This window comes from Sphaerodactylus townsendi, linkage group LG09 (genome assembly GCF_021028975.2).
Source record: "Sphaerodactylus townsendi isolate TG3544 linkage group LG09, MPM_Stown_v2.3, whole genome shotgun sequence".
In the NCBI taxonomy this organism is placed as follows: Eukaryota; Metazoa; Chordata; class Lepidosauria; order Squamata; family Sphaerodactylidae; genus Sphaerodactylus; species Sphaerodactylus townsendi.
The window spans coordinates 11,407,336-11,421,440 of NC_059433.1; positions in this window are offsets into that span (position 1 = coordinate 11,407,336).

Consider the following 14,105-nt stretch of genomic DNA (forward strand, 5'->3'; position numbering starts at 1 on the left):
ATGTCTTTTGCTTTTTTTCTCTAACCTATCTTTCTCAAAACAGCTGAGCAGGCCGGACTTGAGTTCTGGCCTCACACCCCTTTATGGACTGGTCTTCTCCTGACTGGGTTTTGAACTATTGTTGTTTATTGCTAAGAGTTAGCTGGAGCCCCTCACACACACACACACACACACACACACACACACACACACACACACACACACACACACACACACACACACCACACACACACACACACACACACACACACACACACACACACACACACACACACACAACGTACTATGGCTTTAATTTTTTTCTTTCTGTATCTTGCAGGAGGTTCCTTTTTTGCACATGTGCGGAAGGAGATTCAATCACTGTTGCAGAGATCATGTAAGTGATGTTTCGAGGGCCTGTATTGGGGTTATAGGGCACAATAAATGGGCTGGATTGCTTTGAGGTATCCTACAGTCTCTCAGCTAGCCAGGCCCCCAAAATGGTGTTTGGTGATTAGTTGGTTCTCTCCCCAGCCTTCATCAATGAATTATTTGAGAACATGTTTGTTTTTCTGACAGACACCTGGAATATTTTCAAAAACATCTTGTGCCACCTAAAACTATAGTGGTCCTTCCCAGCGCTAATCGTTTCAGTATGCATGTAAGGTTCTCTTAAATCTTCAAGACAGATCTTTATTTTCCAAGAGGAACGATCAACAACTGGTGAGAAATGGAATAAACATAGTCTAAAAATAAGACGAGTCACTCTGAAATAAATTAAGTGCCATTTTGCCCTTTTAAAATCAGGTTTCGGAGCAGTAAAAATAGCAAGACAAGATAAATAATGAGGATTTCTGTTACAGCAGAGCAATCTTCTCAGAATAATTCTCAAGTATAAATTGCATTAAAGGTTTCCAATTAATTTCTCATTCTATTCCTGTAATCCCATTGGAGGCAATATTTCACGTTTTATCCAAGACTATCGTGGGCTGATTATCTAGGCAAAAATTTCCTAATTTCAGAAAGTACTTAAGTGTTGTTCTAAACTTCTGCTGCCTTATATTAAACTATAAATCACTGGATCTTGAAGGATTAAAAGAGTGCACCACAGAATAATTAGACATCATTCCTCTGAAGAGGAGCTTTGCTTTGCAGAGGTTTATACGTGCAATTTCTACATTTCATGGGGACATAATGGCTGTTTGTCTTTTTCTAAAAAAAAATTGTACCATGCAAGGCCACTTTGGTAGTAGAACTCTAGAAGAAAAAATTCATTAAATAGCCAATTAAGGCTCTCAGAGACTATTCTGATAAGCTGTTTCCAAGTGTTATAATTGATCATGTGCCTTCCATGTACTGAGCAAAATACTTTTAGGTACACTAGGCTATTGCTAGGAGAAATGGAATGTGTCTCCCAAAATGGTTCCTCCTCCACAAATAGCAGCCATCGAGTCACCGGTGGCAGCCATTGTGGCAGAGGTGAGCAGCATGAGGTAAAAGGAATGGGGCAGCCAGCTCTGAGGGCGCAGTTGCAGGGAGCTGCAACGATTGGCCCGAGCTGCAAAGGCGGGAATGGCAGAGTGCTTATAAGCGCCACGCCCCGAGCCTCGGCCTTCTTGGCTAGCCGAGACTCAAGAGCGACATGACCCACCCACCCTCCCTAGTTACAATTGTTAATGGTTGACATGTTATAAACGGTTTTATTGTTATACTTGTACTTTTGTCGCAGGCCGGCGGGTTGGCAACGGAATCGCAACATCTGTGGGGAGAAGCCGAGCCTGGCGGCCGGTCTTCTCCATGGTTGGTGCCCTTAAGGAAGGGCCTGGGGGTGGAGATGGCCGGTAAACAAGCCAGTAGGCTTAACTGGCGCCCGCCACCCCAGCAGGAAGGGTTGACACCAAGGGTATCCACCCCGGTGGCTCCCAGCTTCCTGCCAATGCCCCAATATGAATTGGGGACAGCATGGTCAGGTCAGCCATGGTGCTGACCTGCTGATGTTGCGATCCATTTGTCTCCCAGCTTCTTGAGTGTTATGTTTGTTAATTAATAAATTGGGCTGCGGCCCAATCTATTTCCAAATCCTTGTTGTGTTTTATTTGCCAGGGAAGGTTCTACACCACAGGTGTCAAACTTGTGGCCCTCCAGATGTTATGGACTACAGCTCCCATCATCCCCTGACAGCATGATGCTGGCAGGGGATGATGGGAACTGTAGTCCATAATATCTGGAGGGCCGTGAGTTTGACACCTATGGTCTACACCATCTGCACACAAAGAGTTCACTAAGATGACCATGACAATAACAGAGCTGAGTATGCCAAAATCACTTTAACATTACAGTAACCTGGCTCAGCTTGGTCTTTGTGAATAGGCTGCAGGTTCATATGGTGCATTCTCTTCGACCCTCTGAGTCCTTCCCTCACTGTCTGGTTCACAGGAAGCGTTGTTCTTATGACTGGATTGGGCAACCTATGCATTGGAATTTGTGCATCCTGTTGTGTAGGCGCTAAGAGCGTGGTGAAGTAGTTAAGAAGGCAGACTCTAATCTGGAGAATCGGATTTGTTTCCCTACTCCTACACATGAATCCTGCTGAGTGACCTTGGACTAGTCCCAGTGTCAGGCTCTCGAACGTGGAAATAACAGAAACCGTAGGAACGCATAGAGTAACAAAGCTGAATCTAAGCTCTCCTGCTTAGATCCAGCAATTATATCCTTCAGTCACCCCCCCCCCATTTGATTCCCACCAAATGTGTTTCACAGAGAGTATAACATTTGCACTACAGAGCTTCAAGAAACCTGGGAACGTTCGCACCTTCCCGCAGGAGGGCTGGCGCCAGGGAATTGCCAGGGAGGGAAGAGAGAAACCAGAAAGCATTTACAGGAAACATTTGCAATCCCCACACAGCAAGACATCTAAGCACTGACAGGCATGGACCTGACACCCAGTCCTCTCAGAATCTCAGCCCCACCTACCTCACATGAGATAAAAAGGAATTTGTAAGCCACCTTGAGACTCCCTGTGACTGAGAAAAGGGGAGGGGACATAAATTCAAAATCTTCCTCTTCTTGTTAACAATTGTGCTTTCCTCCAGTAAAAAAAAGGCCTTCCCTGATCAAAAAGGAACAAGGGCCCAAGAGAAAAGTTCCCGTGTTAGTGGAATCTGATGGAATTCACCCATTGGGTTGAACACTTGCACAAGCACAAGTTTACTAAAATGACCTCAATGGCAGCTTGTGCTCTACTAAACAACTTGTATCATAACTCATATTTCCATTTCTGCAAGACATTGTGCATGTAATCAACAGAGTTTCAAACACCTCTAGTGCCCCTGTTTGTACAGGTAGAATGACACTGGGTACATTTACATTTACATTCATTCAAGGCAGTGGTGGGATCTAAAAATTTTAGTAACAGGTTCCCATGGTGGTGGGATTCAAACTGTGGCGTAGCGGCAATGGGGCTGGGCGGGGCATGATGGGGGCGTGACCAGGCATTCTGGAGGTGGGGCATTCTGGGGGTGGGGCATTCCGGGGGTGGGGCATTCCTGGGCGGAGCTGTGGCGCCGGTCCTTGGGTGGGAAACGAATGGACCCAGGCGCAGTCTGCCACGCACGCCGGTGCACCTCCTGCTAGACTGTTTCAAGTTCTGCGTGCTCAGCTGAGAGGAGGGGTGTACCTAAGGCAAAAATCATATGGCAAAATCACCAATTAGTAACCCCCTCTTGGCACACACAAATAATTAGTAACCTACTCTCGGGAACCTGTGAGAACCTGATGGATCCCACCTCTGATTCAAGGCTGGATCTAACCCAACAGTGACCTCAAACCATTATTTGTCTCCAGGCTAGAATGGAAAAAACAATTTGAAGTGGGTTCTAGGTGGCCGGGAAATGAGAGGTTAGACCTCTATAAAGTGGAAAAAAGAAGTTATTTCATTTCCAATTAATAGGCATTTCTGCTGCTCATTTGAGGCTGACATTTCATCAATTAGAAAGGGAGGATTAGAAAGATGGCAGAGGTTTCCTCTGAGCTGCTGTTACAACTGAGAAGTCGAGGTTTGCAGTTGCTGATAAAGGTGAAGAGTTGATTGTAAGGAAAGATCTTGGATGTACAACTGGAAGGAAATCATTACCACACAAAGCTGGGATGACTCCCCAAAGTGTACACTTTATTTTTCAAAGTAATGATGTGGAAAATCTCACACTTCTTAGAACGGCTGCCAGAATTAGTTTTTAATGTGTAGACTACAAGTGACACATCCTTATGGACAGGGTCTTTGATCTGAATGACAGCCATAAAATATCTTATCCCCGCTCTCCACACATTAGTGAGAATAAGGAAAGAAAAACACGGAGGAAAGGAATGAGCTTGTGGAAGGCAGAGCCTATAGTAGAAATTGTCTGCTGGTTTAAAGGAGGCAGATAGGACTGGCTGAAATAAGATCTTCTCTGTACAGATACCATTGAAATTGGCTTATGGGGCATATATGCATAAATGTAACATCCCCGATTAACACACTGTTGTTTTGTGTCACATGTATCGGATTGCAGAATAGTCACCCCTTGTTTCATGATTAATTGCTTAATGTTGATCATATACAAATATTTATATCTTGCCTTTCCCTCTCCATCAAAGAGACTTATGAAACAGCTTGCAACAAAAATTAATACACCACAGAACATTTTTTTTGCATTCTCTTTTGTATGAAGTGTCATAGAACTAAATATCCGCAGATTAGGCATTACATATTTTGATGTTCTGTGTACAAACATCAAAATATGTAATGCCTAATCTGCGGATATTTAAATCCACCTATCAGGACCATGCACAGGGGGACTCTAATGTATTATTGAAGGCTTTTACATCTGGAATGGTCTGACAGTTGTGGGTTTTCTGGGCTATGTGGCAGAAGCGCAGCAGAGTCAAACTGCATCTGTTTTCCACCACCCCATGACCCCCGCCCTGCCCCCCACGCTCCCCCCCACTTACCTTAGTTCAGCCTGAAAAAGTTCAGGCTAAAAAGCATCCTATTCAGTTCAGGTTGAAAAACAACCTGGTGGGAACTACACTTCCCAGGAGATGTTAAGGCGATTTCCCGTCTCTCAGGCGTGCGCCCGGTGCATGGCACATCCCCCATCCCCTTATAGCTTCACCTAAGCTGTGTGGCCATGGTTTGGTAATTTTTGCTCATACTGTTTTGCACGCATCTATGGCTGGCATCTTCATGTCACAGTAAGATATGCTTATAAATACCTCTTACTATGACATACCTCTGAAGATGCCAGTCAAAGATGCATGCAAAACATTACGAGCAAAAACCACTAGGCCATGGTCATACAGCCCAGAAAACCCCCAACAACCAGTTGGGGAATTCTCTACAAGTTGCAGAAAAATCAGAAATCTGTGAAAAAAAATAGGGAGGAGGGATGAAATTACCCAGTATAGATAATAATGTCTCTGTGTGTACACTACACCATTGTTGGAACTGCGTGTGAACACTACACCATTGTTGGAACTTTCCAAGGAGAAACTGATCTCTCATTCTTCAGTGGAAGGAACATTTGTGGATAACTCAAGTGTGAGAGAAATGCACTCTGCTGCTTCACCTTTCCACTACTCACAGTCGGCCCTGAGACCCCGGAATATTTGCAGTTACCCCTTCTCATCCCACTTAGACTTCTAGTACTGAAGGGACAAAAACCATATGAAAAACCTACTCTCCACTCCTTCCAATGTAAATGCAGTTGCAAGCAGAAGAAGGGAAACACAACTGAGGAAAAGTTGTCATGATTCATGGCAAACCAGAGCTGCAATTGGGGTAGGAGACATATTGGGAAAAGACTGGGAATCCCTTCCCTGGAGTGGTCCATGAAACCCTGCATCCATAAAAACTACTAGCACATGCTTTGTGTATCGACTGTTTTGGTATTTCTAATAGAAACTGTAGAGAGGACTGCCAATCCAATCACAGAGTGTTGGGCAAAATGAACAAATGTGTAACCCTGCCCTGTATACCCTGCCTTATGAAATATTGGATTTCATATAGTTTCTTATGCTATGTGCTGCAAAATGCCAGTTTCCTTGTTTGTATGGGTGGATAGCAGAGTGTCCAAGCTGAAAGTAGGCCCCAGGCAAAAGGTTTGTTTAGCAAGATTAAATCAATGAATGAGTTACTCCAGTGAGAATCTGGAAGCCTCATTAACTATGGACATGATCTTGATTACCACACCTCACTGAACTACTTTGACACAATAGACACTGAAAACCTCCTTGGTATCAGATGCTGCATTTTACTATCTCTTCTAGAAACCATGTCAGCAACAGATGGTTGCTTCTTTGCATTTCCTCCACCTATTGTTATGACTCTCCTAAACCACTCACCCTGTCCTAATCAAATGTCTCAGCCAAATCTGAATAACCTGGGCAGTGTCTCTACAGAGTTACTCTGCATAAAGCCGTTCTGTGCTTCCTGATTTAATCTAAGAGCAATTGACCCCCATTGTCCCGGGTACTTAGAACAAAAGATAGAGCTTTAGATAGAGCTCAAGCCAGCAAGCCCAGGATGGGAAATTCCAGAGAATTTAGGAAAACGAAACTTAAACTTACCTGTCCCCGCTCCTACCCATGCAGAAGGGTATAAAAGTACTGTGCACCCCAACTCCAGTGCTCATTGCTAACATGAACCTCCCTTGGTCTTGTTGGTGTAAGACACGAATTCGTCCTTCACCTGGATTCAGATGCTGGTCATTTGAATCCTTGCCTTCTATAAGATCTGAATTTAGGTAACGTATAGCCCTTTCTTCCCCAAATCCCATTCTATCTTCCCACCTATCTTTCCTCCCTATCTATATACTAGGAACTATATGTATGTGCCTTGACTTCTTACTGTGTGATTGTTTGCAACCAAAATTTATATAAAAATATTTAAACTGCCATTTGGTCTTTTGTGAATTCTCTGCAGATACGTTTCAAGACACTTCTGGTATACATAGTCTAAAAAGATCCCTACCCAGGCTGCCTCTGCATTGCCAAACCGAGTTATTTGCTATTTTAAAACATATGTGTGCTGTTACACTCTTAACAGCTGGTGGAGATTCCTTAGTAATAAATTCACAACACCTGTGAAAGCTGGGTAACAAATGATAGCCTTAGTCACTTCATATGTCTAAGTAGCACAGTGCTTCAAAGTAGGGCTGCCAGCCTCCAGATGGGATCTGGAGTTCCCCAGGAATCACAGCTCATCTCCAAGCTGTAGAGATCATTAGTTCCCTTGGAGAAAATGGCGGCTTTGGAAAGTGGAATTCCATGGCCTTGTCCCCCACTGAGGTGCCTGTCCTCCCAGGCTCCACTCCCAAATCTCAGGAGTTTCCCAACCTGGAGCTGGCAATCCCATACCCCCACTGGTGGACAGAGGGGATCTGGCAACCCTACTTGAAAATTGGTCATAAATCTGTTATGTATGGGCGTTTTCCCACTTACCTCACCTCTGCCTTGCTGCATGCTTCTCTCAGCACGCGTCATTTGTGGTGTGCGCCCCAGCTTCCCCACGTCATCAAAAGGCGCCATTGCAAAGAGCGCCTGCAATGACGCATGCTGAGGGGGCGTGACAGCAGCAGCGTCAGGGCAGCTGCGTTGTCGCTGCCCCTGTAGTGGCGAGGCGCGGGGGACCGCACGCTACTTGCGCGCAGCAAAAGGTAAGTGGGAAAACGCCCTATGTTTCACTTGGAGAATTGGTCCATGAATATTTTCAAAATCTTAATTATTTTTAGCAAAAGGCTTGAGTAACGTTAGCATATGGACTTGCCACGGGCATGATAACGACACCTTAGAAGATCACTGTTTACCATACCACGTTAAAGGGAATTTTTTTAAATTCACCCATATTCAAATGATTCTTCTTTACTCCACATTTCCCATTTTAATTAGGCTTCTGCAGGGGCTTAGCAGGCTGCTTAAAATTCAACTTGGTGTCTTAGCCGATACATTTTTTATTCAGGGAATTCAATTAAGTTAGATCTACAGTTCCTCGCTCTGACAAACTACCTCAGTTCACGTCTTTCTCTTTGTAATTACCTTAATGGTTTAGCTGCCTACCATTATCCAAGGCAAACCGAGAGTGCTTTGACAAGTTTATCTTGAAAAGCTTCAAACAGTAAAGGCTTGTTAACCCAATGTCAGGGCTCATTGAAATTTCAGTTAGACACTAATACAGCATGGGGAGAAGGTGAAGCCTCGAGAAACAAGGGGTTGTTTTATCACTGATAACAAGATAGAAGCTGAGATGTGGAATCTGAGCCATCTGTGGTGTGTACAATGCTTTTATGAAATATGCCTCAAGGGTACCTTGTGTAGGAGAGACACATCTTTGTTGTGCCAAAGTTTCATCTACTCTTTGAACACTGAGACATTCATGGGGCACTGAGGCCTTATTTATACATTACCTCAGGAACATGAAGGCAAAACCTATATAATAACATATACTGAGCTGGAAGATAGAATAATAGAACTTAGAGATTGCATGACACATAAAGGGAACAACTGATAGGCAGACTGTCAAGAAAGTGACGATCCCTTTCCCTCAGCAACCATTTTGCAGGTTCGGAGATTGCAGTGGGGATATGGAAGCAAGCAACAGTTTTTTCCCCCCAATAGTTTTTGCATTACTGATTCATATTGTTGCGGAGTGAAAACTCTGAGCTGGAAACTTTAGAGCTGGTGGAATAGCTTCCCCACTTAATGTCTCCAGGCTCGGATTACAAATGACAACAAGCCAACCTGATGGGAATATGGGGTTGGACACAATAACATTTTCCACAGATGGAAAAGGTAGGAAGAGGTTCGCTACGACCACCAAAAAGTGGGTGCTGGAGATTGTAGGACCTTCATGGATAAAAGCCATACGGGGGCAGGGCTGTAGTAAGGAGGATATTATTATTATTATTATTATTATTATTATTATTATTATTATTATTATTATTATTATTATTATTATTATTATTATTATTATTATTATCATCATCATCATCATTATTATTATTATCATTATCATTATCATTATCATTATCATTATCATTATCATTATCATTATCATTATTAATTCGGCTTAATAGCCCAACCCCCGAAGGGCTCTGGGCGGTGTACAATGAGACATAAAACAAATACAATATAAGGTCTTGGAAATACAATATAACGATAAAATATTAAAATTCATTAAAATACATTATAGCAGCAATTCCAGAAATTACAGATAAAAATACATGCCCAGATGCATGCACAGATGGCGCCCAACTCAAAGGCCAGAAGGGCCAGCATTGCCCAAAAATGGATGGAATCAGCGATCAGGCAATGCTGAAGATGGCAAAACTGTCGTGGGGGCTACAGAGGGGGCAGGCAGTCTGCGGTTGGCATCCCCAAAGTCCCAGTGGAATAACTTGGTTTTACAGGCCCTGCGGAACTCGCCAAGGCCCCGCAGGGCCCAGACAGCAGATGGTAAAGCATTCCACCAGGACAGGGATGAAAAAGCTGAGAGGATGCAGCTCTTGTTAGTAAATTAAGCAACCTTTTCCACAGGTAAAAATAGCAGGTGGAAAAAAAAGGTGCCACGATTTTAGTAATGCGGATCAATGGTCATGTGGCAGAAAACCATGTGGATGTGTGTAAAGTGCTGTCGAGTCACAGCTGACTTATGGCAACTCTGCTGGGTTTTCAAAGCAAAAATTATACCTCAGGGTAAACTGGTCGTCTGGGTTCTGTATCATCCATCAAGTGTTGCTAAAAAAAAAAAAAACAACTTTCGTTAACTCAAGGATTTTTCAATGAAGTCCAAGGATGCAAAATTGCATCCGCTCACATTCATTCCTTGTTCTATTTGTAACTCCCCTCCTGTTACCATGTTTCCCCAAAAATAAGACAGTGTCTTATATTAATTTTTGCTCCCAAAGATGCGCTATGTCTTATTTTCAGGGGATGTCTTATTTTTCTGTGTTCTGTTCGTCAAGCATGCTTCCAAACAAAAACTTTGCTACGTCTTACTTTCGGGGGATGCCTTATATTTCGCATTTCAGCAAAACCTCTACTTTGTCTTATTTTCAAGGGATGTCTTATATTCGGGGAAACAGGGTATATGCTGTCTCCTACCCTGAAGAAAGTCACATTGAAAGCTCTTGGAAGCAAACACCAATTTGCTTTGCTTGTGATATTATGTGAGGTGCCACGTATCTTGATTGTGCTGAAATTATAATAATCATCCAAAAGGCTGAGAACCCCCAGAATATTGTAAGATGACCAAAGCCTGAAAGGGGAGGGGCGGCCTAGTAAATCAAATAAATAAATAAAGCCATCCAGCATAAACTTCCCAGGTTGTTAATTCAGCTAATTATAGCAGAACATTAAAAAACAATTTTCCTCTCCACACACAGATGTGGCAGAGCACAGATCAAATGTAACTCCATATTACACTGATTTCCCCTTCAGAAATTCTTACAATGGACAGCCTTGGCACAGATCCAACAATCTCCCAAGGTTTTGCTACAATATGATTTCTGCTGCCTTTAGCTGCCATCTTGTGGTAGTTTAGCTTCATCTCAGGTATAGGCTTATAAACAAGTATTCTTCCCTCCTCTTCCAAGGCCATGCCAGTAATTGCCACACAACAGCAAAGCGATCTTACTTCTTGGAGCCTTTGCATAAAGCAAATGGCTTTTCCTGCAATACCTGCTCATTAGTAAGTGAAAATGAGACGGCAAAGCTAGCCAGCTGTAACCGCCGAGCTAATTCTCAGGGAACCAAGGGGGCTCAAAAGACACTCCGCTTGGTTGTTCTAAATCAGTGTTTTCCAACCTTTTCAACATCACGGTGCCCTTGACCTCACTCTTCATATCTCATGGTACCCCTGCCATCCCCCCCACCTTCCCCTCCCAGTTCCCCTGCTTGCCACCCCCCACCTTCCCCTCCCAGGGTAAAGGGAAGCACGGGGGTGGAGGGGTACGAAGTGGCTGTTGACCTTGCAGCAGGTCCAACCCCCTGGGCCAGCTCCATATCCTTACTGGTGCTGGAGGGAGACACCACAAAAGTGAGGGGCGGCAGTAGCATTGGCATAGTACCCTTGGGACATGCTCATGGCACCCCAGGGTACCACAGAACCCTGGTTGAGAATTGCTGTTCTAAATGGTCAATCAAGTCCACCAGCAACCCATAAACCAGGTGAGGCAGTTAACTATCCAGTGGAAAAGAACAGCTGAAGATTTGCAGATATGGAAGTTTGCTGGGTGTCTTGGGCCAGTCACACACCTACCTCACATGGTGGCTGTGGGGATAAAATGGGCGAGAGAACCAACTTTTAGTTCCCACTGAAGAAGAACAGTTAATTTTTATACGTTGCTTTTCTCTATCTTTTAAGGAATCTCAGAGTGGTTTACAAACTCCTTCCCTTCTTCTCCCCACAACAGACACCTTGTGAAATATGTGGGTCTCAGAGAGTTCTAAGAGAACTGTGACTGGCCCAGGGTCACCCAGCACACCTCCATGCAGGCAGCGACCAGAGCGGGTGGAGGCAATGTGGGCTACCGTCGTGCCTTCGCATGGAGGAGTGGCTTTTAAAAAGATACTCCCCTCCGAAGCCATGAGGGAAGTCAGGCATGGCCCCACAGCTATGCTGACATCTCGTGTTGCCGCAAGACATCCCTGCAACCCCACACAGCTATGTGGCCACAAGGCAGGGACATTTAAAAACTGGAAAGTGCTTCCCGGGCCGGCTGTTCACACAGGAGCAGCTGCAAAATGCACTAAAACAAAAGAATTGCGAATAGCGCGATTCTTAAATATCCCACTTCATGGGAGAACATGGAGGCAACCTCATTTTAGGGACAGGAGCCATGCAAAATCCCCCCCCCCAAAAAAAAAATCCCAGGTTTTTTTATTGTTATTATCCCAGGTTTATTGACCTGTGTGGAAAGGGCCTTAATCTGTTTAATCCACCTTCAGCCCCAGTCAGAGAGACGGGTTATAAATATATAAAATAATTTTTACTCCCACTGCTCTAATGAGCAACAGAAGGAACATGGACAGCCCCATACGCCCTCCCAAAATAAAAGGTAACGTATTATCCCTTTCCCCACACTATTTGCTCTTTTCCTCTTTCTGACAACCCCCCAATATGTTCATCCTTCCATGCTTCCTCAAGGTGGCCCCATTTTTGGATACTTAAATTCAGAGATTGGAGACGTGGACAGACAAGATAGGTCTTTGAACAAACATGATAATAGAACCAGGTTTGCAAAAAAGTGATTTTTTTTAAAAAAAATGATAGGTTAAAACCATCAAAATAATAGAAGCAAAGCCTATTGTTTTATGAAATAAGTGCCTCAGTGCCTGTTGCTAGGCAACTACAACAATATTGCTAGCCTTCAGTTCTTGGTTTCTGTTAGGAAAAGTCAGGGGAAGAAGTCAGGGCTTCTTGCAAGGCTGTTTTGACCACTGAGCTGGGACTCATAGGGCCAGACCTGGCAGCAAACACCAGGTAACTTGCTACTACTTGACTTGTATGATTCATCCAGGTCAGGATACTTGCTACAGCTGTCAGCTCATAAAAGCCAGTGTCGGTGTTGCAGTTACAGCTTTGGACGAGGATCCAAGATATCCAGGTTCAAATCCCCATTCTGCCAGGAAGGTTCACTAAGTAACCTTTGGACAAGCATTCATTCTCATCTACCTCACAGGGTGGATTGTGAGGATAAAATGGAGTAGAGAACACTGTAAGTTGCCCTAATTCCCCTTGTGGTGAAAGCTGGGTACAAATGAAGTTAATAAATAATACCGGCTGAAGATGGGAGCAAAAGATATAATGGTAGATAGGTGGAAAGGAGAAAAAGGAAGCATGTGAGGTTGATGATATGGGGGTTTCCAGAAGGAGGAAAAATAAATGGTGTGGGGAAGGGGATCAAGCAGACTTTTTTCAGGGAGAAACTGCCAGGCAGAGAAAAGGAGCAAAAATAAAATGCCCAGATCCCACAAGTCCTTGTAAGCCCTTCACCTATGCTGTTATATGTTCCTCTATCTATCTATCTATCTATCTATCTATCTATCTATCTATCTATCTATCTATCTATCTATCTATCTATCTATCTATCTATCCATCCATCCATCCATCCATCCATCCATCCATCCATCCATCCATCCATCCATCCATCCATCCATCCATCCATCCATCCATCCATCCATCCATCCATCCATCCATCTCCATCCATCCATCCATCCATCCATCCATCCATCCATCCATCCATCCATCCATCCATCCATCCATCCATCCATCCATCCATCCATCCATCCATCCATCCATCCATCCATCCATCCATCCATCCATCCATCCATCCATCCATCCATCCATCCATCCATCCATCCATCCATCCATCCATCCATCCATCCATCCATCCATCTATTTATAAGCCGTCTCACCCCCAAAGGGCTCAAGGCGGCTTACAATATGGCTGTTCTCTTAAGACAGCAAGTCAACAATCATTACAAAAATACAACTTAGACCTATTAAAAACATAAGCAGCAAATACAAAATAAATACAGATTAAAACAACAAAGTTGTAAAAAACAGGTGCCTGATCTAAGGCCAGCAGAGGGAGGGGGTAGGTAGGGCCAAGATGAAATCAGGGCCCAGCCAGGATGGAAAGCAGGCAGCCTCAGTCTCAGTGGGGGAAAATAGAACCACGGCCAGCCCCCCCCAAAGGTATATATGCATATATACTGATATAAAATGTGCACCAGAGACAAGATTCATGACAGAGAATTATTTTTCATTTACCTACTTACTACATTTATTTATGTATGCATTTATTTATCCATTGGTTTTGTATACCATCCTTCCCCTCATGGGCCCAGGGAAGTTTTCAAGATTCTATAATAATACATACAGTAAAATCACAATTTGATCAACATCTAAAAACCCAATCTAAAAACCTGATGACGACAAATATTTACAGATGACCCCAATACAGGAAGGCTAAAGAGTGGGGGGAAAGTGGAAAATATACTATAGTAGCCCTTTCTTGTGGAGGCTCAATGTGGTTTACAAAAGAAGAAAACAGGGCAATAAATAACAGCATACATAACAAAGAGAG